The following is a 22577-nucleotide window of genomic DNA, read 5'->3' on the forward strand; positions in this document are numbered from 1 at the left end:
ATAAGATTGACCCAATTTATCAAGTTTGTTACCAAATTTTACATAACTGATAGTCCCTTAGACTTCCCTCCAAAAGATGTTTATTTATAAATCAAGTACAAAACTATAATCTGTTTACACAGGAGTCCAATTTTGAAGCAAAACTTTTATTTGTATAACAAGTTCATCAGATTTCCTTTTGTCTGATTACCAAAATGCAGTTTACTCATTTGGGCTTAATTACAAAGATGATGACTTCCTACCTCACTCACAAGATCGCTTTGAATAGTCTCACGTAATTAAGTTAGTATAGTTTTAGTAAGTACAATCCCCACTTACAAACAAAAATAAGCACCTTATAATTTGGTGCTGTGTATATACACATATACTATAAACTACATACACATGTATATACATATGCTGGGCTTTTTGTGGTTTTTTGTTCGTTTGTTTTTTTGAGACGGAGTTTCGCTCTTGTTGCCTAGGCTGAAGTGCAATGGTGCGATCTCCACTCACGGCAACCTCCACCTCCCAGTTTCAAGAGATTCTCCTGCCTCAGCCTCCCGAGTAGCTGGGATTACAGCCATGCGCCACCACGCCTGGCTAATTTTGTATTTTTTATTAGAGACCGGGTTTCTCCATTTTGGTCAGACTGGTCTCCAACTCCCGACCTCAAGTGATCCGCCCACCTTGGCCTCCCAAAGTGCTGGGATTACAGGCGTGAGCCACCGCGCCCGCCCACATATGCTGCTTTTTAAGCTTGATCATTTCAGTTCCTCTATTCCTTAATGTTTACTGTGTTACAGTAGCCTTGAAATCGCTATTGCTAAATATATAGGTGGTGGGTTCAACTCGACTCTTCTGCATTGTTTGAAATTTTTCATAGTAAAATAGGTGAGAAAAAACTGGCAAATTTGAAATGTTCACAGTCCAGAGTTACAGTAACATGTAGATTGAAGATGAAATGTAAGTGATTTGTCTACCAAAGCCTGAATTCTTTCTTCTGAACTAAAGACATCAACCTTTGTAGTAGTGCAGAAGCTGCATCAACTTGACACTATATAGTTTTAGATGATGTGTATTTAATGCTATCAACAATCAATGCAGAAGAGAAACAGATCTTCACCAAAGGTCTTTCAAAGATGAAAACAGAAGTATGCCTATGTACTCTCTTAATATATTACCAGCATCTTTGGAAGCATAATTCTCTTGGCTCAAAAGTACCAGCAGAAAAGCTTTCCTGGACTACAAAAAGATACACTCTGCCTTCCTGACAAACCTGCAGCTATTCACAAATGTCTTCTTAAAGGCAACATAGGTACATATACCAGGACTACAAATACTGCACTATAGATTTTGCAATAGTTTTTTTTAATCCTATTCTCATTCCACGTATGAATTGAAAAGTATTTTCTAATCTTTAATCACTAAAATAGTTTTGATCTATTCTCTTAATTATTTTTCCATTACACTTCTATATATGGTGACTTCATCTGAGAAATTTATTATCTTAAAATATCTGGATAAAAGGAAAATGGCAGTACACCTTTACAGCAGTTTACGTCAAAGTGATAGTGAGACCACCATTAACATACGCAACTTCTGAATTAAAAAGGTTAAAAAGTTTCTCTTTTTTTAACCATAAGGCGAAGGAAAAATGTAAGGCTACCAGCCTTAACAAATTATTAGATTTTGGAATGCACTACAGTGGATGGCAAAATCATAAACGTACAAAGTGCCCACCTCACAATAAAGTCCTCAATTTATGCAAGAAGTACCCTGTCCCTACCAACACAACCCAATGAGCGTATTCACAAAGTCGATCCTAACGGAAACTGTAAGGCAGAAAGATGACTCCTGAAGGTGCCTCCAAACATCTCCCCAATTCTAACCGGCAAAGAGACCACAGAGCAGAAATTACCAATAACACTAGCTTCACATTTAAGATCTCTTGAGTAGACTCTTGGAGGACGCCTCTGGCCAAGACGGGAGGAGAAAGATGAGGTAGGGGATAAAAGCGGGAGAAAGTGACAGGCGGAGAGCTGGGGAGGACCCAGCGGGTCAAGGGAGACTGCGGGGCTCCAGAGGCAGGAAGGGATTGGGGAACACCAGGGGTTGAGGGTGCCACCCCAGCGGGAGGGCGGCGCCCAGGAGATGAGTGCCGCCGAGAAAAGGGGTGCGGGTACAGGCAAGATTGGGCGGTGCCCACAGTCCCCCCCCAACCCCGCCTCACGCCTAGCAGCCCCAAGACCCCGCGACGGGGCGGAGCCACTGCGCCCGCCACAGCCCGTTCGCGCGGGCACCCGTCCCCTCAGTCTTCGGGTCCCGGGATGGTGGTGGGAGGGGCGGGCCTCGTGGGGCTGGGTGTGTAGCCCGGCCCAAGCCCCAACCAGGAATGCTGCGCTGCAGGCTGGAGGATGGGCGGATGACCCTGCAGCCAGGGACGGGGGTTGGCGGGGGCGCTGGCTGAGGGCGGAGGAAAAGCCTCAACGCCCGGGCCGAATCCCGGGCGCCCCTCTGCTGGCAGGGATTGTTGCCCCCGCTCTAGGCTTGCCTTCCCTCCTCTTACCCCCTTCCCCCGCGTTGCCCCGGGCAACAGCGCCTACCGCCGGCGGCGCGAAACGCACCTACCTAGAACCTGACAAGCCGGAGCCCCTCGGACTCCGGAGCCAGTCACCACCCCGCGTCACGGGGGCTGCCACAGCCAATAGGAGCCACTGTCACGAACCTCTGCAACCAATCCCGCTGCACTCCGGTCTCCGGGCACCCTCGAGGCCTCAGCCAATGGGCAAGAGCGGAAGGCGGGCGCAGCCGCCCGGCCCTCAGTCCCCTCCTCCACTACCTCCCAGGAGGCGGGGAGCGGCCGATTGGCCCGGGCCCCGAAGGGGCAGGACTTGGGCCCTAGGCTGGGTGGGCGCACGCTTAGCCTGGGCTGTGGGCCCTGGGAGTGGAGGCGCGGAGCTGCAGCAGCCGCCTTCTGGGCTCGCTCACCAGCCCGGGTGGAGTCCCGAAGTGTGCGCGTTTGTGCCGCTCTCCCCGCCTCGGTAACCTGCTCCTCCCTAGCCGGTGTCCTGGGCTGCCGGGGTGAGATGGGGCCGGAGGCGGACGACGGCGTCACAGGAAACTTTGGGAGGCTCGCCTGGCCGTGGCCGGGAAGTGGCCGGATCGAGGATGATAAGCTGAGGCCGCCTGGAAGGGACTACTCGGCGGGTCGGCAGCCGGAAAGGAATTCGGAGAGTGGGGGCGGAGGCGTGATTAAAATGTTAAGTGTGCCCGCAAGGCGCTGGACGGTCCGCGGAGCTGAAATCTCCAGGAAGGGAAGCCGCTTTAGGGCCGCGAGGCCCCCACCCCTAAAATAGGCACTTTTCAGCCTCAGAATTGGTCACTTTTTCCTGTACGTTCCCACATTTTACTTGCATCTGTTATTAACGTGGATTGCTTTAGAATGGTTTTCAGCAACTCCAGTTTACTCTGAGTCCCTTAAGGGCAGGAACTGTCTTTCAATCCTGTACTCCCAGTGCCTGAGCCTGCCTAAAAATGTTAGAAACTCAATGCTGGAATTGTAATGGATGTTTAAAAGCATACAGCAGGTCCTGGGAGTAGCCCCCTATAATAAATTCTTACCTCTTCGGGAGTCTAGAATGCGTGGAGAACCCAGATGGGTCTGCTCTTCAGTAATGGCCGTTTCTGAAGCGTCCTTCGCCAAAAGAATTTGGTGAAAAATGAGTAATGTGAACTACAAGATTATTACTAGGTGATCAGTAACAGTAGGATAGGTATTCGTCATTATTCAGGGTGTGACCCTCCCATGTTCCTGTAGTAGGCTTTTTAAGGCGGTGTATCTTTTGCATTGGTTAAACCACATAGCGTCAATGCCGTATTTCCCCTCCCTCTCAAAAACTGAGTATGAAGAGTGGTGAATATTTTCTCTAAGCAGGGTTATTTATTTAACCACAGAGAACAGCCCTACACATAGGAAAACATAAATCTTTAGTTGGACTTTTTTTTAAGTCTACTGTTTTAAAGCTAAAGAAACAAAAACCAACATAAAAATTTTAAATAAGAGGTTTAATTATCCCTGTTGAAAATAGGGGATGAGATTTCCTGTCCCTTTTTCTCTGAGCATTTGTCTTAGAAAACTAAAGTACTTTCTTAATTGTTAAGTACTTTCTCAACTCTTTGAAATGTATGTAAATCCGTTTGAGGACTAGATAGTCAACTTGTCAACTTTAGGATCAGGAATGTCTCTGGAACCTGGAAGCTTTTTTTCTTTACTTCCTTTTTTTTCTTTCTTTCTCTTTTTCTTTTTCTTTTTCTTTTTTTTTTAAATGCTGCACATATCAAGTGAGTAGCATCCCTCCCTATCTCCCAGTTTCCGTGAGAGCGTTGGAGCCTAACTTCGGTGAGCAACTTGCTCCATGTTGCAAAATTACCTTCCGTCATAAAGACAGGAGAAGTTTGTTTTTCCTCTGGATAAAACCAGTTAACTAACACAGACGGTCACCCCAACTACTAAGTAAAGATGAATTATATCTGACACAAATGTCAGGTCCTCTTACTTGAGGACTAGTGACTGTTCATCTTGAAAACGTGTATGTAATGGGTTGTATATACTTGGCTATATAAAAGGGCGAGATTTCTGTCTTTGCAATCTCTTAGCAAGTTGCCTGTGATGTGCATCACAGTCTGGTTTAATGCTTATTCAATAATAAAAGGGTTTTGTCTACTAACGTTTGTGGAGAGGATTTCTGGGTTGGGAGATTTTGGTTTGTATATTTTTCCAACAATGCCTATACCCAGAATGTTGGGATGACAAAGTTAAGGAAAGTAATTACTTCAGAGTTTTTAAATTGTTCTCTAAAATGATGGTTAATGTTTGATATATATTTCATAGTGACTGTTAAATGCACAAACTATGGTTCTGTGAGTAAACTTCTTAAAATAGAAGTTACTTTTCTGTGAACATTAAATGTTATATTATACGTAATATCAATAAGAATGAAATGAATGAAAATTTGTGCATTAGTTAGGTAATGCCAAAATACAACTTTGGAGATTGCTTCATGACTGAATAACTTTCCCAAGAGCCTTAGGATTTTCTCCATCTCTATACAAAGGGAATCAAAATGTAGAAAGATGTGGATGGTGAATAAGTTATTACATAATTGCAGAAAGTAGCTTTCAATAAAGGTATGGTAGAAATAGAGCTGTTAGATACACAACATGTGTGTGTTTGTATTTTTAAGGAACCCAAATCTAGAAAAACAGTAAGAATCTTTCCATATCTACAATTGTTCTCTGAGTTCTTACCTATTCATTCCAAAACCTTAAAAGTTGTCTACCATATGCCAGTCATTGTGCTAGGAAATGCAATTGTGAGAGAATGTACTTGAAGTAAATGAATGTGACAAAAATCTATGCTGCATTTTTGAAGCAAACAAAAATATATAGCAAATCCAGTTTCACGTTTTTCCCTCTGTTGGAATAATCACATTGCATTGCAACACATTTAATAAACACTATGTGTCACCTTAGTATATATTCCATGTTCTCAAATACCAAACTTTGTTCCAATAGCATTACTTACTGGACAAATGAAAATAATAATGTGGACATCAAACCTAGGTTGGTAATAAAAAATGATTGAAAAGCTTTTTACTTTTTCTGATTAGCACGATCCATGCCCCACCCCATCTCTCCACCTCCCTTTTTTCCTGTTTAAAAGTATGGACTGCAAGAGGAATCTTGGTTGTGTGCCATCTTAGTTCAGTAGTTCCCATACTTACCCCTCCCTCTTTTTCTTCATCTGTGTCTCTTTTCTGCCAACTCCTTTGGCAACTCCTTTGTGACTCTCTGCTTTCTAATCCACAATTCATACCTATCCACAATTCATAACTAACCATACACACATACTGCTCCTAAAATAGAGATCATGGTGAGGTATGCAATATGGAAACCAGATCTATCCTTATTCTATACATGCCGCTGTGTTCGTTTTCAGTAGATATAATTTTTTTTTTTTTTTTGAAAATTGTTCTCTTGAATGAATACTGTTCCTCAAGGTCACATTTGTGTGAAATTTTCTTTAGGACTCTTGGCTTTCCAAATTTCAAATTTTCAAAATGGCTTAATAGTTTCCTTTATTTTTTGAATCTGTGTCAGGAAAATAGCAGGGTAGTCGGTGGGGAGGGAAGAAAAGAAGATGAAGTAGAATTGAAGTAAGAAAACATCTATTCTGTCTTCAAACTAGATGTCAAATGTATTAACACCATCTCCCAACCATCTTTCCTAGCCAGCGGGTGGCCATCCTAGTACTCTAATTAATATCGGTTCTCCTGTTTCCCTGACCTGCTCGCCATTAAGAAATCCACCAACATTCATAATCAAGACATGCCCTCTCCAAAATGCCCCTGGATCACTAAAGGCCTGTCCCTTTTTAAGCCATCCTTTTCTCAGATTTTTTTTTTTTTTTTGTAATTTCTTTTTTAACACAGAGTCTCACTGTTGCCCAGGTTGGAGTGCAGTGGTATGATCTCAGTTCACTGCAAACTCCGCCTTAGAGGTTCAGGCTATTCTCCTGCCTCAGTCTCCTGAGCAGCTGGGATTATAGGCATGTGCCACCACGCTCAGCTAATTTTTGTATTTTTATTAGAAACGGAGTTTCACCAAGTTGGCCAGGCTGGTTTCAAACTCTTGACCTCAAGTGATCCATCTCTCTCGGCCTCCCAAAGTTCTGGGATTATAGGCATGAGCCACCATGCCAGGCCTTTTCTCAGAATTGACCTGTCCTTTTCCTCATCCCCTTATCCCTGTTTCATTGTGGCTTCAGAGTTAACTGTAAAATGTGTATGCCTGTGTGACAGTGCTGTAATAATGAATTTATATGTGTGATGTTATCAGAATCACCTGAGGATATTTTCAAAAATAGATTCCCAGATTAACTCCCAAAGATTCTCACTTGGAAAGGCAAAAAAGTCTGTATGTTTGGCATGAGACCAGTGAATTGTTCAACATGGTGTGTTGAACTCAGGCATTTATCTCTGCTCTGTCCTGAAAATCCTTGATACAGCATAAACACAGGTCCAGGTGACTCAGCCTCCTGAGCAGCTGAGATTACAGGCATGTGCCACCACACTCAGCTAATTTTTGTATTTTTATTAGAAACGGGGTTTCACCAAGTTGGCCAGGCTAGTTTTGAACTCCTGACCTAAAGTGATCCACCTCTCTCGGCCTCCCAAAGTGCCTAGGTTCAGGCCTAGGGATCTCTGAGGGGGCATGGTTGAGAAAAGAGGCTGTAAACAACAAGATTGCTTGCAAGTCTATAAAAGGAGTAGGGATACCCTACTTTCCCCACCAAGCAGCTAGGTAACACACTACTCTACCACAATCCAGAGACAACAAGGTTTACTCCTTGGAGTCATTAGAGAAGTTCTCATCTTGAAGATACAGAGACAGCTGAATATTACCTAGGAGAAAAGTGCCTTCTGCACACTGGGGTAAAGGGAATACGTGAAAGTCTACATACTAAACTATGAGACTTCTCCTCTAAGCTCCCATAATGACTGTATTCAGGTTCCTGTCCCTCAGAGAAGATCTTAGAGGATTCCTTTTAGGGAAATTGACTTGCCTGAGGAAAAGTATTTTTATAACTAGTGAGTACTGAGGGTAAGGGGGGATTTTCCAAAATGGACAGATTCCCTGCCCAGTCACATCAAAAATAAGGTCTGCCAATCCTTAAAGAAGTAACAACAGGATGCTGTTTTTCTAAAGAAAAATTCAGAGGGAGAAACGAACTTTGAAAAGTTCAAAAAAAAATTTAAATTCAATACCATATGATAAAATGAAAACGAGAAGTCTCAAAAGAAAAACAAAAAGACAAGCAGTTGAAAAATATGAGAAAAAAATATAGGATCAATTCAGGAGATCAAACATCTAATCTACAGAAAGAAAAAAGGAGATGGGGGAGGGGGCAAAATTATCAAAGAAAGACATTTCCCCAGTACTGAAGGACCTGAGTTTCCAGATTGAAAAGGATCTGACGAGTGGCTTGCAAAATAATGAAAAAGACTCACACAAAAGCACTTAATCCTAAAATGTCAGAACAACTGAGATTTTTTAAATTCCCTAAATGCTTCAGATAAAATAACAGAATGCAGACAAAACAGCAGACATGAGAACAGAGAAAGGCATTGGACCTCTTAACAATGATACTGAAAACTAGAAGAAAATGGGGCAATATCCTAAATTCCAAGGAGAGATGATTTACAATCTAGGATTCCCAATAAAACCAACCAATGAAGTCTAAGAGTAGAATAAAAGTATTTTCAGACATGCAAGATCTCAAAAAGTTTTCTTTCTATGAAATCTTTTCTCATGAAGATACTTAAGGGTGTTTTCCACTAAAAAGAGGGCTTAAAATGAGAGAGATTATGGCAGGCCAGGTCTCACTAGCGTAGGCCTCCATAACAACTGTTTTAGTACTGACTACGTGGTTAAGTTAAATATTAAAAGCCAGCGCCCTTATACAAAGGCCGAAATAGAACAAAAGTCCACCAAGAGTTTTGCCTAGGCCTTTCCTGGGCCTTAAAATATGACAAAAATAACAAAATTCTTAACAAGATCCATTTAGGATTAGTTAGGTTTTATTGGAGATCTGAAGAAACTCCCCAGGCTTCCACAAACAAGTTTATTGGAGGTCTGAAGGAACTCCCCAAACCTCCATGATTTAGCAGGAGACAAGATAGGGGTAGTCACCCCAGTACCTGGACCCATTTACATTAAGAAAATTTACTGAGGCTCCAGAGAAAGGTCTTCAGGACTCAGACCTTAGTTATAGATTAAAAGAAGTGAATCACTGATATCTTTAGATGAATGCACAGTTACACATAGACATATAGCTTAGAAGGTATATAAGCTCAGGAAAACTTTGTAATTTGGAGTTGGTCTGGCGATAACTTCCAGGCCTTCTCCCTTTAACCGATTACAGAAATAAAAACTCTCTTCCTCCCCAGTTCATCTGCATGTCATTATTGAGCGACGAGAAATAGCAGTCCGACCCTCAACTTGGTCCGGGAAGAAGATGAAGACATGGAATCCACATTGGAGAGAGGAAAGAGGAATATCCAGGATGATATCAAAAGAATTTCTAGGATAACAGTTGTATCACAGGCCTAAAAGGCAGCCAGTGTAGACTGAAGCAAGAGAATGGATATCTCTGGAACTGATGTCTCCAAGAAAAAAAAAACAGTGGGGTCAATAGAATTTCTGATGTATTTCATCATATGGAGAGATGTATTCCCATTCTGACCAAATTTGTAGATGACTTATGGGTAGGCATATAAGAAATGAAACAAATGGAAAATAAAGCAATTATTAACCACAGGAGGAAAAATTTATTTTAAAAACAGAAACTTTATATTTATAAATGTAATCATAATATTTCATGTAGGTTAGTCTTAAAATTTATTGCCTAATTATCTTAATCTAAGCACCAAAATTGACTAAATCAAAAATTATAATATTGTAGTTTCTATAATATTATAGAACAAGGATAAAAGAAACTGAGTGGAAGTAATGTGAGGGAGCTAAGTCCTCTTCTTCCATAGTAGGAAGTCAGCAGATAATTTCCAATATTGAAAAATCAAGAAAGAGTATTGTGAGCATGCTTCATGGTAGAAGGGTAAACACCAGTGTTAAGAGTAGAGTTCAACTGTCAGATGGTGATGGAGACTGAAGAGTAACAGTGATTAGGGCTGGGGCTGCTTTTTAGTGTTAAAAATGAAGATGTTATTTCACTTGTATTGCTTTGATAAAAACAGACTTAAAAAAAAAAAAAAAAAAAAAGATCTGTAGATGAGTCTGTTGCACGGCCAGGTTTGAAAGCTACTGAGAGGAAAAATAGAGCAAGGAACATCTGTCCCCATCACTGCAGATAGAATACACATTAAAAAGAATATGCCTCTTCTATGTAACTGACATTCTAGAGGGAAGAAAAAGGGCCAGGCACAGTGGCTTATGCCTGTAATCCCAACACTGGGAGGTCCAGGTGGGCAGATCACTTGAGGCCAGGAGTTGGAGACCAGCCTGGTCAACATGGTGAAACCCCATCTCTACTAAAAATACAAAAATGAGCTGGGCATGATAGCGGGAGCCTATAATCCCGCCTACGGAAGCTGAGGCAGGAGAATCGCTTGAACCTGGGAGGTGGACGTTGTAGTGAGCCGAGATTGCACCATTGCACTCCAGCCTGGGTGACAAAGTGAGACTCTGTCTCTAATAAAATAAAAATAAAATAAGATAAAAAGAAAAAAAGGATATGTCAATTATAATAATGTTTTATCTTTGCTTTCTAACTTAGTTCTTCACTCAATGAATATTTCTTGAGCACTATTATGTACCAAAAGCACTGCTGAGATGCTCTGAGGATACAACAGAGAGCTGCTGCAGGGACAGGGTTCCTTCCCTGAAGTCAAATGGGACATACAGACCATATGAAAGAAAAAGGATTAACAGACAACCTACAGATTGTGATAAATGCTAGGAAGGAAGTGAATAGAATGACATGAGAGAGAATAAAAAGGACTAAAAGAAGGAAAAAACTAAGCTACAAGTCTTAGAATCACAGTTATGTAGTGGGAACTTAAGCAAATCGCTTAGCCTTTATGAGCTTCAATTTTTGCATTATTAATTGCAGGTAATAATTCCAACCTCACTGGTTCTTATGAAGATTTATTAAGATGGAATAAACAAAGAAGGGCATGGTGGCTTACGCCTGTGATCCTAGCACTTTGGGAGACTGAGGCAGACAGATCACGAGGTCAGGAGATGGAGACCATCCTGGCTAACATGGTGAAACCCTGTTTCTACTAAAATACAAAAAATTAGCCGGGCATGGTGGCGTGGGCCTGTAGTCCCAGCTACTCCAGAGGCTGAGGCACGGGAATCACTTGAACCCAGGAGGCGGAGGTAGAGGTTGCAGTGAGCTAAGATCGCGCCTCTGCACTACAGCCTGGCTACAGAGCAAGACTCCGTTAAAAAAAAAAAAAAAAAAAAAAAGATGTAGTAAACGAAAGAAACTGAAAGAATTTTCAATGGATAGATTCCTTTTCAGATATAAGGTATTTACCCTTAGGGAGCCATTGTCACCTCTTAATTGGTTTCCCTGCCTGCCATGCTAGGGCTCTGTGGTGCACACTGTCAACAGTCAAGTCATCTAACTATTATTTTCATTTTGACATTCCGATCTTCAAATGCTTTGGCTTAGAGGTATGTCTAGTTTCTTAACCTTGGCTTCAGAGACTTTTACAAACCTACAAGCGATTTATCCAGACTTATCTCCCACGGCGCAGTTACCTCTCCCTCTTCCTCTCCAGCAATAGAATACTTTATGCCTCCGCTTTTATTTATTTTCTAATTTACATACAGTAAAATTCACTTTTTGGGTGTACAGTTCTATGAATTTTGACCAATGCATAGCTGTGTAAATATCACCACGATCAAAATGCAGAACAGCTCCAACTCCCCTCCCCACAAAATTCCCCCATGCTATTCCTTCATAGTCAACCCTATCCCCACACAACCCCTGACAACCAGTGATCTGTTCTTTGTCACTATAGTTTCGCCTTTTCAAAATGTCATATACATGGAATCATACAGTATACAGCCTTGTAAGCCTGCCTTCTTTCACTTACCATAATGTATCTGAGATTTGTCTGTTATCGTATTTGTCATTTTTTTTCATTTTATCGAAGTGTAGTGTTTCATTGTTTGTTTATCCATATCTCAGTTGAGGGACATTTGGTGTTTTCTGTGTTTGGGCAAACATAAATAAAGTTGCTATAAACATTCACACACAGATTTTATTGTATGAACACAAATTTTCAGTTCACTTGGCCAAATACCTAGGAGTGAAATTGCCAAACCCATGGTAAGTGCATATTCAGCTTTATAACTGTTGTATTATTGTTTTGTTTCTTTCTTTCTTTTTTTTTTTTTTTTGAGACAGAGTCTCACCCTGTCGCCCAGGCTGGAGTGCAGTGGCGCGATCTCGACTCACTGCAAGCTCTGCCTCCTGGGTTCAGTGATTCTCCTGCCTCAGCCTGCTGAGTAGCTGGGATTACAGGTGTGCACCACCACACCCGGCTAATTTTTTGTATCTTTAGATACAAAAACGGGGTTTCACTGTGTTCAAGACGGGCTGGTCTTGAACACCTGTCCTCATGATCCGCCTGCCTCAGCTCCCAAAGTGCTGGGATTACAGGTGTGAGCCACTGTTCCCCACTGCTAAGTATATTTTATAACTATAATTTGTCATTTGGATTGATGAAAAAGCTTCATAGAAGAGAGCAGGCAAGGCCAGGCGTGGTGGTTCACACCTGTAATCCCAGCATTTGGGAGACTGAGGCAGAGTCGAGAACAGTTTGAGGTCACCTGAGGTCAGAAGTTGGAGACCAGCGTGGCCAACATGGCAAAACCCTGTCTCGACTAAAAGTACAAACGTTAGACAAGTGTGGTGGTGGGCGCCTGTAATCCCAGCTACGAGAATCGCTTGAACTAGGGAGGCAGAGGTTGCAGTTAGCTGAGATGGTGCCACTGCACTCAGCTTGGGAGACAGAACAAGACTCGGTCTCAAAAAAAAAAAAAAAAAAAAAAAGAGAGAGAGAGAGGAGGCAAAATATGTATGTCAGTAGTTTGTATCTGACATGGTTTGGCTCTGTGTTCCCCCTGCCCCACCATTCTCATTTCGAATTGTAGTCCCCATAATCCCCACGAGTCCAGGGTGGGACCTGGTGGGAGGTGATTGGATCACGGGTGTGGTTTCCCTCATGCTGTTCTCGTGATAGTGAGTTCTGACAAGATCTGATGGTTTTACAGTGTTTACCAGTTCCTCATATGAATACTTACTGTCTCTCTCTCACCTACTGCCAGCTAAGACAGAGCTGCGCCCCCTTCCACCATGACTGTAAGTTTCCTGAGGCCTCCCCAGCCACGCAGAACTGTGAGTGAATTCAACCTCTTTTCTTTTTTTTTTTTTTTTTTTTTTTTTTTTTTTTTTTTTTTTTTTGAGACGGAGTCTCGCTCTGTAGCCCAGGCTGGAGTGCAGTGGCCGGATCTCAGCTCACTGCAAGCTCCGCCTCCCGGGTTCACGCCATTCTCCAGCCTCAGCCTCCCGAGTAGCTGGGACTACAGGCGCTGCCACCTCGCCTGGCTATTTTTTGTATTTCTTAGTAGAGACGGGGTTTCACCGTGTTAGCCAGGATGGTCTCGATCTCCTGACCTCGTGATCCGCCCATCTCGGCCTCCCAAAGTGCTGGGATTACAGGCTTGAGCCACCGTGCCCGGCCCCTCTTTTCTTTACACATTATCCAGTCTCAGGTATTTCTTTATAGCAGTGTGAAAATCGACTAGTAGCATATCTGATTGCATTTCCAATTCTAAGTTTAAAAGAAATAAATTAAGATTATATTTATATAATATTATGTACTTTATTTCATTCACTCTGGTTTTTACTTCATTTTATTTCTATGGTCACTTTCAAGAAAAACAATTGAACTTGTTCTTACCTGAAACTGATAGTCTACTTTGTAACATCATGATTGCCAATGATAAGAAATTGAACAAGTGAAGGTCCCTAAACTCTTTATATTAAAAAAAAAAAAATTAGTTCATCATAAAGTATTAACCTGGGAGATTTTCTCCAAATAAGAGAGATAGAAATTATGTTCTGTCAGCCTTCCCTTTCCATTATTATAATTTCATTGTTATTTAGGAATTATGTTTCATTTACACAAGTAAGAATTACTTTCTAATTGGATTTAATGGGCTTTTGTTTTTAAGTAAATACTTTGAAATCTATATTGCATTGTACCTTTGTTCATTTTCTAAATAGCACTTTAATATTAAATGTCTAACATGTATCAGCAGTAAATTTTCCATTTCAGCAGGGAAAGAGATATTAAACAATTAAGTTAGGAGGACCAATTCAGTGCTAAATTCTATGTAGCAAAGTAATGTGGGAAAGATTGTGTGTTACTAGGTGCAGGGAGGGCCCTTGCTAACATCAGATGAGGAGTCTGAGAGAAGCCCTCTCTTCAGAAGGTGACGATTGAAATAAAACTTGAAGGAAAAGACAGAGCCGATCTGGGGGCAAAGTGTTCTAGATAGCAGTTATGGATTACAGTCCATGTATGCCCTGAGTTGGGAATGATTCAGAATGTTCCAGGCACAGAAAGATCAGCATGACTGGAGTTAATGAACCAACCGGAAAGGAAACAGGCAGATAAGCTGGCAATTGATCAGGGCTTTATGTGGTAAGAGAAAGATTCTGTGTTGTATTCTGACTGCAAGGAGAAGCCAGCACAGTTGTAAGCAGACGAATAACATGCTCAATTTTACTTTTTAAACAAAGATAATTTATGCTGCTGCATGGAAAATAAATTGTAGGATAGCAAGAGGGGAAAACTCAGGAGGCTGCTGAAGTGCTCGAGAAGGAGGTAATAGTGATTCCTGTCACGGTAACAATGGGATCTAGAGAAGAGAAGGAACTCAGGATATGTTAAAGAATGTTTTCATAATTACCTTGTTATTGGAAAATAATAGATTATGTTATAAATGAACATAATTTTACCAAAAATATTGTAGATTTAATTCGACTCAATCCAACAATGATTGATTACATAATATATCCCAGGTTTTCTGCCTGGTGTATTACTCATACAGTATCCCTGCCCTCCAGAAATGCAGTATTATATTTGCGAAAATATCTGTGGTAATGAAATAATCTCCAATAAAGAATAATTTTAAAAATGTATTTTTAAAAGTCTTTAAAAATTAAAAATAAATAAATTTATCTCAGGCTATCTTTAAAAGAAATAATGAAACTCTAGGAAAAGGGATCTGTACTTGACTCGCTCTTTCTCTCCAATTGGTTAGCATTGGAAGAGATTCAGATACCTTTTCTTTTTTGTATATTGAAAATTCAGAGTTATAAATAATCATTGGGAACTCTGGAATCCAATGTATAAAATTAAAACACAATATTTCTTTTTTTTTTTTTTTGAGACGGAGTCTTGCTCTGTCGTACAGGCTGGAGTGCAGTGGCGCAATCTCGGCTCACTGCAAGCTCCGCCTCCCGGGTTCACGCCATTCTCCCGCCTCAGCCTCCCGAGTAGCTGGGACTACAGGCGCCCGCCACCACGCTGGCTAGTTTTTTGTATTTTTAGTAGAGACGGGGTTTCACCATGTTAGCCAGAATGGTCTCGATCTCCTGACCTCGTGATCCACCCGCCTCGGCCTCCCAAAGTGCTGGGATTACAGGCTTGAGCCACCGCGCCCGGCCAAAACACAATATTTCTTAAGCAATCTTTAGAAAGAGGCTCTGCAGCATGCTGTGGAAAGAATGGAAACTTGGCATTACAATATGCTCCCCGTCCCCAAAAAGTTATGCTGTTGTGGGCTAAATTGTGCTCCCCCGCCCCAATTCATATGTTGAATCCCTAATTTCTCTGCCTTACAATGTGACTATATTTGGATATAGGACATTTGAAAAGGTGATGAAGTTAAAATGAGATGGTTAGCATGTGACTGATTTCCTTGTAAGAACAGGAAATTTAGACACATAGACTCTAGGGATGCTCACGTACAGAAGAAAGATGATGTGAGGACACAGAGAAGGTGCCCATATGCAAGCCCAGAGGCCTCAGGGAAAACCAATCATACCAACACCCTGATTTTGGACTTCTAGTCTCCAGAACTATGAGAAAATAAATTTCTGTTATTTAAGTCACCCAGTCTGTGCTACTTCGTTAGAGCAGCCTCAGCTAACTAATACATATACCAAGGCATTTATTCATACTCATAATGTCAGCTCAATAATATTTTTAATATAAAAGAAACATAATCTTTTAAGATTGGAAACAAATGAAAACAAAGCAAAACAGAAAAATTAAGAAATGGATGTAATAGATATGTCCAGCAGTATTAGACCAAGCATCCTAGCCATAGTAGCATGATGCTTGCAAGAGGCAATGTCAAGGGATGATAACATGCCACTGAAGGAAATGTATCACATACAAGCTAAAATCAGACAATGTTAGAGGCTTAATGTATTAGAGGCCACTCTAACAGTCTCAGTTTAATTTATTCCCCTTTTAAAAGGTCAACAGTTCGGGTGACACATAATTGGGCCCTCTGCATCGGTCTCACAAGGCTGCCATCACCGGTTCCACTCAGGCTATGATCTCACCCAAGCTCCGGGTCTTCCATACTCACTCAAGCTGTCAGCAAATTTAGTCCCATGCAACTATAGAACTCATGGTGGCCTTCATCTTCTGCAAAGCAAGCAGATGAGCAATTCTCTGCCTTTGAATCTTTGTCATACAAAGTAATGTAATCATGGGAGTGAAATCCCATCATATTCACAAGCTGCGCCCATATTCAAGTGGGGGAGATTATACTAAGTGTGTGTGTCAACGGGCAGGAATTTTGGGAGCTGTCTTACATGTGTGGTGTGGTTTTTTTGTTTGTTTGTTGTTTGAGGTAGGGGTCTTGCTATGTTGCCCAGGCTGGTCTTGAACTCCTGGGCTTAAGCGATCCTCCTGCCTCAGCCTCCTGAGTAGCTGGGATTATAAGTACAGGGCCACCCTGCTGGGTCTCTTGGGGGCCATCTTAAAATTCTGCCTATCACAATAAGATAATAGAACAGTAATTATAATTACTGTTTAAAAGTGTGTGTTAGGAATTTTCTGGTGGCAAATGTCAGAAACCCAACTTAAGCACCTTTAGGCAAATAGGGCAAAGTATTTGAAAGATGTCATTTATTTGGAAGAAGTGTGAATAACCACAGTGCTAGAACGAGACTTAGGGACGCCGAAACAACCAAACCAAGGCCTAGCCAGTAGCCATGACTCACTTTCTCTCTCCCCTATTTTTTTCCTTATCCCTCATTTTTACTCTTTCGTATTCTTCCTGTTACATGGCATGTACACATAAACATGCTAACAAACTCTGTAGAACAGTTTCTTCTATGTGGCACTGACAGCATTCAAGTTTCATAATTCATAGCTGCTACTATGGAAGAGGGAAAACATCTTATAAATTCCAGTTTGAAAAATTCAAAAGAAGGACTCCGATTGGCTCCTCTTTCATATATCAAATATCAAGATCAGGCCCAGCGCTGTGCCTCACAGCTATAATCCCAGCACTTTGGGAGGCTGAGGTGGGTGGATTGCTTGAGCCCAAAAGTTCACCACCAGCCTCGGCAACATGGTGAAACCTGTCTCTACTAAAAATACAAAAATGAGCAGGGAGTGGTGGGGCACCCCTGTGGTCCCAGCTAATCAGGAGGCTGAGGCCAAAAGGACTGCTTGAGCCCCGGGAGGTCGCAGCTGCAGTGAACTATGATCACTAGTCACTTCAGCCTGGGTGACAGAATAAGACCCTGTTGAAAGGGAAGGGGAGGGGAGGGGAGGGGAGGTGAGGGGAGGGAAGGAAGGGAAGGAATAAAGGAAGGAAGGAAATTGAGATCAGTCAAGTGTCAACAGTTGGCAGAATCATGCAAAATCATGACAGAATCATGACAGCTTCCACTGGAACTACATAGTTGAAGTGGCACAAAAGCACTTCTCAAGGGGTGGGTGCTAATTTCTACCACTGATTTCTGCTACAAGCAGCTACAGGGCTGCTTATGGCTTACTAACATGGGACAGGTAGTATGGGGATTCTATACAGAGTTTTCTTTTTTCTTTTTCTTTTCTTTTTTTTTTTTTTTTTTTTTTGAGACAGAGTCTCGCTCTGTCACCCAGGCTGGAGTACAGTGGCGCAATCTCCCCTCACTGCAACCTCCACCTCCTGGGTTCAAGCGATTCTCCTGTCTCAGCCTCCTGAGTAGCTGGGACTGCAGGTGTGCACCACCACACCCTGCTTTTTTTTTTTTTTTTTTTTTTTTTTTCAGTAGAGATGGGGTTTCACCATGTTGGCCAGGCTGGTCTCTACTAAAAATACAAAAATTAGCAGGGCATGGTCAAATCAGGAGATCAAACTCCTGATCTCAAGTGATCCGCTCACCTTGGCCTCCCAAAGTGCTGGGATTACAGGCATGAACCACCGCACCCGGCCTCTATACAAAGTTTTGTATTTCAAAACTTTAGTACCCTTCTATTATTAATCGTTTTTCTAAAAGATTGCTTATGTTATATTTTCATAATTAAGATATACTAAATGTACTATAAGTACTCACTATTTGTAGCAGGTTATCATGGAGTTTACAGTTGGATTTAAGGGAATCTACGTGCCTCAAAACTGTATGGGAAATTGGACAATTATATGATACAGATGCACATAACGAGGCACAGTTTTCTCGGGGAAATGGTTAAGACTCAAAGTTCTGGCTCTAAAGCAACCCTACTTGGATTAAGTCGTAACTCAGTCACTTGCTACCTGGACAATCCTACTCAGGTCACATAACCTATATACTTCAGCTATCCTCATCAGTAAAATGAGGATAATAATACAAACAACTCTGAAGGTTTGTCTTGAAAATAAGTACATTAATATGTATAAAGGGTTTAAAATGGTAAGAGTTTAATAAACATTAGCAATTGTTATTTCAACAGCATTCTTTTGATTCCTAGTAGAATCCAAAAGGTTAAAAATAACAGATTTGAAGAAATCCTTTTGTAAATCCTTTTTAAAATAAACTTTGACTAATCACATCCACATATATCTGTTTTCTGACTCTGGATGTTCATATACTAGGCTTTAAAACCACAATGAAGCAATAATGACTGTGAAGATTATCTGTGTGAGAAAGACCTACCCAAAACTCTTATAAGCAAGGTTTGATTATAAAGAAGCCAAGGCACTCTTTACAAATCCTTTTCCTTGCAGAGTGAGTCTGAGCTTCTGCTGCCTATTTAATAATGATAATCGATGTCCACATTTAGAAACACCTCTTCAGTACTTAGTCCATCATCAATGGTATGAAATACACAGAGATTACTTTCTTGATAGCATTCATAGATTGCATTTAGTCACTAATAATCTTTTACTTCATCTCCTTTTCCTCAACTCTAGGGGAACGACTCAAAAGGTCCAAAAGGGTCTATGGGCCAGTGTTTCACTTCCTTGTAAACAAATGCCAGCTGGGCTGCTGCTTCTTCACAGGCTTTTGTTAGAGGATGTTATCATATGCACTACTGGTTCCTAAAAAAAAAAAAACTAATATATACTGAGCACTTATGTTATGCTCAGATATATAACAACTGCTTTGACACACACCATCTCATTTAAGTCTTATAAAAAACCTGTGGGGTTGGCACTGCTATTATCCCTATTTATAGACGTAAAAAATGAGGCAGATAGAGAGGTCAAATCCACGATTCACAGTCTTACAGCTTTTTAGTGTAGGTATTGTGATTTGAATGCAGGTAATCAAATGCAATGGCCACATTCCTTAACCATTAACTATGCTGCCCTGCCAGTTAGGTCTTTTAATTCAGAAGGAGAAGAGTGATTGCGAGCGTAAGGAAGGATGACCAACATCCATGCAAAATGACAAAACGGTAGAGAAGATCAGATCTTTTAAAGTAAAAAATAACTTGGCTGATAGACAAACCCAAGTTTGAAAACTTGCTCCACAACTTTCCAGCTACATGACCTTGAGGAAATTACTTAACTAAGTATTAGTAATCTAGTTTGTAATATGAGGGCAATGACAGCAACAACTTCACAAGGTGGTTGTGAGGATTAAATGGTATAATGCCTATAAAATGTTTATCAAGGTGGCTGGCATTTAATAAACACTGCATAAGTGTTGCTTACTGTTATTATTCTTTTCAGTATTTTATTCTTCTTGGGCTTTCAGCTTCAGACACCCTTTTTCTTCCTGTCTTTGTGGTCCAAGTACAGAGCTGTGTTGAACTAGAGTTGAATCTTACTAATACAAGCTCCAGGCAACCAGATCTTCACTTTCTTCCTGCAATTCTATTTGCCACCCACTATATCACTACTGATTTAGTGCCAGATTATAGATTTTCATCCACACATTTTAATTTAGAACCTTCCCTTTTATCTGGTTTTCAAGCATATTGTGTTAAAATTCCCAACTGACACCTTCAGAATTTGCTACAAAGTCCTTATGATAGCTTTCACAAAACTTAAAAGTTGTTCTTAGGGGAACAATCATTGCTTTCCATTTCGTTACTGAATAGAAAATCCAGAAGAACAATATCAACTTTCAAATGAAATTATATGCCTGGAAGGGGAGTATAGATATAAAAAAAGGAGAGCACCTCATTATCACTCTTTCAAGCTGCTGGAGTGAAACTTGAGTCAATGCAAATTCCAACATCAAAAACTCTCTTGGATATACTAAAGAACATCATTATGCACATAGCAATAAAATAAGGACGTTATTAGAGGCAGCCACTAAGAATAAAAGATGGTCAAATCAGATTTCTAAAATGAATAATACAATAAGCTCGTTAATAAGTATTGCGAAATAGCTCTAAAATTTTCCAACTGAAACTGAATTCCTTGGAGTTTTTCACCAGTCAGGGGCATCAACTTTTTTTTTTTTTTCCCCCGCTTAAATTACCCATAACTCTTTGTTGGCTCATGCGAGAATTTTCTACTTATAACTGTCTAAACACAAAGAAACATTTGATTTCGGTATTGATTTTTATCAGAGTACTCTTCAAAATAAGTGAAATTAGGCTTCTTTTTAAGTTGGGGAACTTGCAAACGGTTTTTGAATGAAGAATAAGCATATGAAGAAGTCATGCTTCACCATTTTACTGTAATCTTCTAAACTGCCTTCATGACGTAGAAACTTCTAATTGCAGAACATTTAAGAATTATTGCTTGTCACCTCAATAAACCTAATCATTGAAGTTTCTTTTTTAGTTGATAGTAGTACATTTAGAAATATATATACCAGTCAGTTCATTTTCTCTTGCAATTTCCATTTACCTCATATAGGTGTTTCAAGTGGGATCTGTTGCACTCACATTCAGAGATTTCGGCCCTAAGAACTGCTCATGTTTAATGTTTGTAGTTCCAACGGTTTAACTTTTTCTTTTTCTCTCTCTCTCTCTCTCTTTTTGCTGTGTAATTATAAATTTGTGAATTAATCAGTTGAATAGGCTACATGGTAGATAATAGAGCTAGTGTTAGATCCTTTTTAAAGGTTTTTAAGTCTGTATGGAGGGGTACAAAAAGGGAGACGGGGAGACCCCACACTCTGCCCAAAGGTTAGGAAATTGCGGTCAGGGGTTCCTTTCTTTGGCTTCCACCATCTGAAGGCGTCTATAGCAATAATGAGAATCAAAACCAAGGAAACAAGAAACAGCTGAAAATAAAACACGAACTAAGAAATGGTAGTTTATTTTCTTTTTGCCATGCAGCAAAGGAGGGTCGAATTTAAAGCTGATAGAGTTGCTGGCTGAGCTTTTCCCGCGGCAGCCAGTGCCTGCTTCCTCCCATTCTTCGAGACTTCGCTCTGCTCCTGCTCCTGCTCCAGCTCGCAGGCTGAAGATTCAGGCAGGGCCTGCGCCTCTCCCAGACTTGGGCCAGGCCCGGCCCAGCGCAAAGGTGGGCGGCTCCGGGGCGGGGGCGGCCCAGCCCCAATCACGGAGAGGAGGACCTCCGGCGCCCTAGAGCGGCCACAGGCCGCGGCGTCGGGATGGAGAACTCGGAGTGCTTCGAACCGCTTCGCTGGTCCCGCGCCGTCTCCTGCGTTCCAGTAGCGGACACCTGACTCCCCACGCCCGAGTACTGTCCTTAGGCGGAACGGCGTCTGCAGCGAGCAGCGGGGTTCCAGCCGGCTGGGCTGATGCGGTCCCTGGCATTTCCCGTGCTGGCCCTGGGTGGCCCTGGGTCGCCCTGGATGCTGCTTCCCGCCGGGAGCCTGCTTCTGACGGTGGAAAGGAGCTTCACCTGGGGCGGCCGACGGGGAACGGAGAAGAATCCACCGGGGAAGTGGACGGGGCGGGCTCCCAGGCCTGGCGCTGAGGCTCTCGGGCAGCCAGACCTCCCGCTTGGTTGCGTCACTTTCCTCGGTTTTCTAGACAGCAGTTGTGGGGTTGAATCCTTGCCGTGGTTTTGTAAGAATTAAATGAGATAATGAACGCGAACACCAATCATTGCTGTTTGTTGGGTGCTTCCTGTGGGCCTGGCAATATTAATAACACGAGCTCATTCATGCATTCATTTGCTACTCAGTGACTTTCCTGTCAATACTGCAAGGTGCTGGAGATGAGCCCCCATCCTTTGGTGAAGACCTTGGAGGATGAGAGGTTGGTTGGAGTCTGGACGTGGAGACAGACTAAATAGTTAACTACAAGACACATTATTTAATTACAACTTTGAGAGCTTATAGCGGGAGACCCCTTTGGGAAGGGGGTGGAGATGGGGAAGAGGAGGAAAGGAAGGGCTTCCCTGAGGCCGTAATATTGCAGCTGTGACCTGACAGATGAGGCCGAACCAGCTAGACTCGTGTTTCAGGCCTAGGGAATAGCATAAGGACTCCAGCTGGTTCCTTCCAGTTTGAGTTCTTATGCTCAAATTGGCATTTGGCACACACCAGTAGTAGAACGCCACTC

At 41.7% G+C, this 22577-nt stretch overlaps 1 protein-coding gene across 7 annotated transcripts in view; it reads right to left on the bottom strand.

The window, feature by feature from the left end:
- FER (FER tyrosine kinase) overlaps window positions 1-22577 on the bottom strand; it is a 725379-nt gene that overhangs the window by 436150 nt on the left and 266652 nt on the right. For 2 of the 7 annotated variants that reach the window (XM_050794601.1, XM_050794605.1), the window contains exon 1: window positions 3604-3793. The exons of 3 other annotated variants lie outside the window; for them this stretch is intronic. The gene's annotated coding sequence lies outside the window, so the exon portion shown is untranslated. Of the gene's footprint in view, window positions 1-2610; window positions 2693-3603; window positions 3794-22577 lie in introns of those variants that run through there. 2 more of the 7 variants (XM_050794602.1, XM_050794603.1) reach the window with 2 other exon arrangements.

This window comes from Macaca thibetana, chromosome 6 (genome assembly GCF_024542745.1).
Source record: "Macaca thibetana thibetana isolate TM-01 chromosome 6, ASM2454274v1, whole genome shotgun sequence".
Lineage (NCBI taxonomy): Eukaryota > Metazoa > Chordata > Mammalia > Primates > Cercopithecidae > Macaca > Macaca thibetana.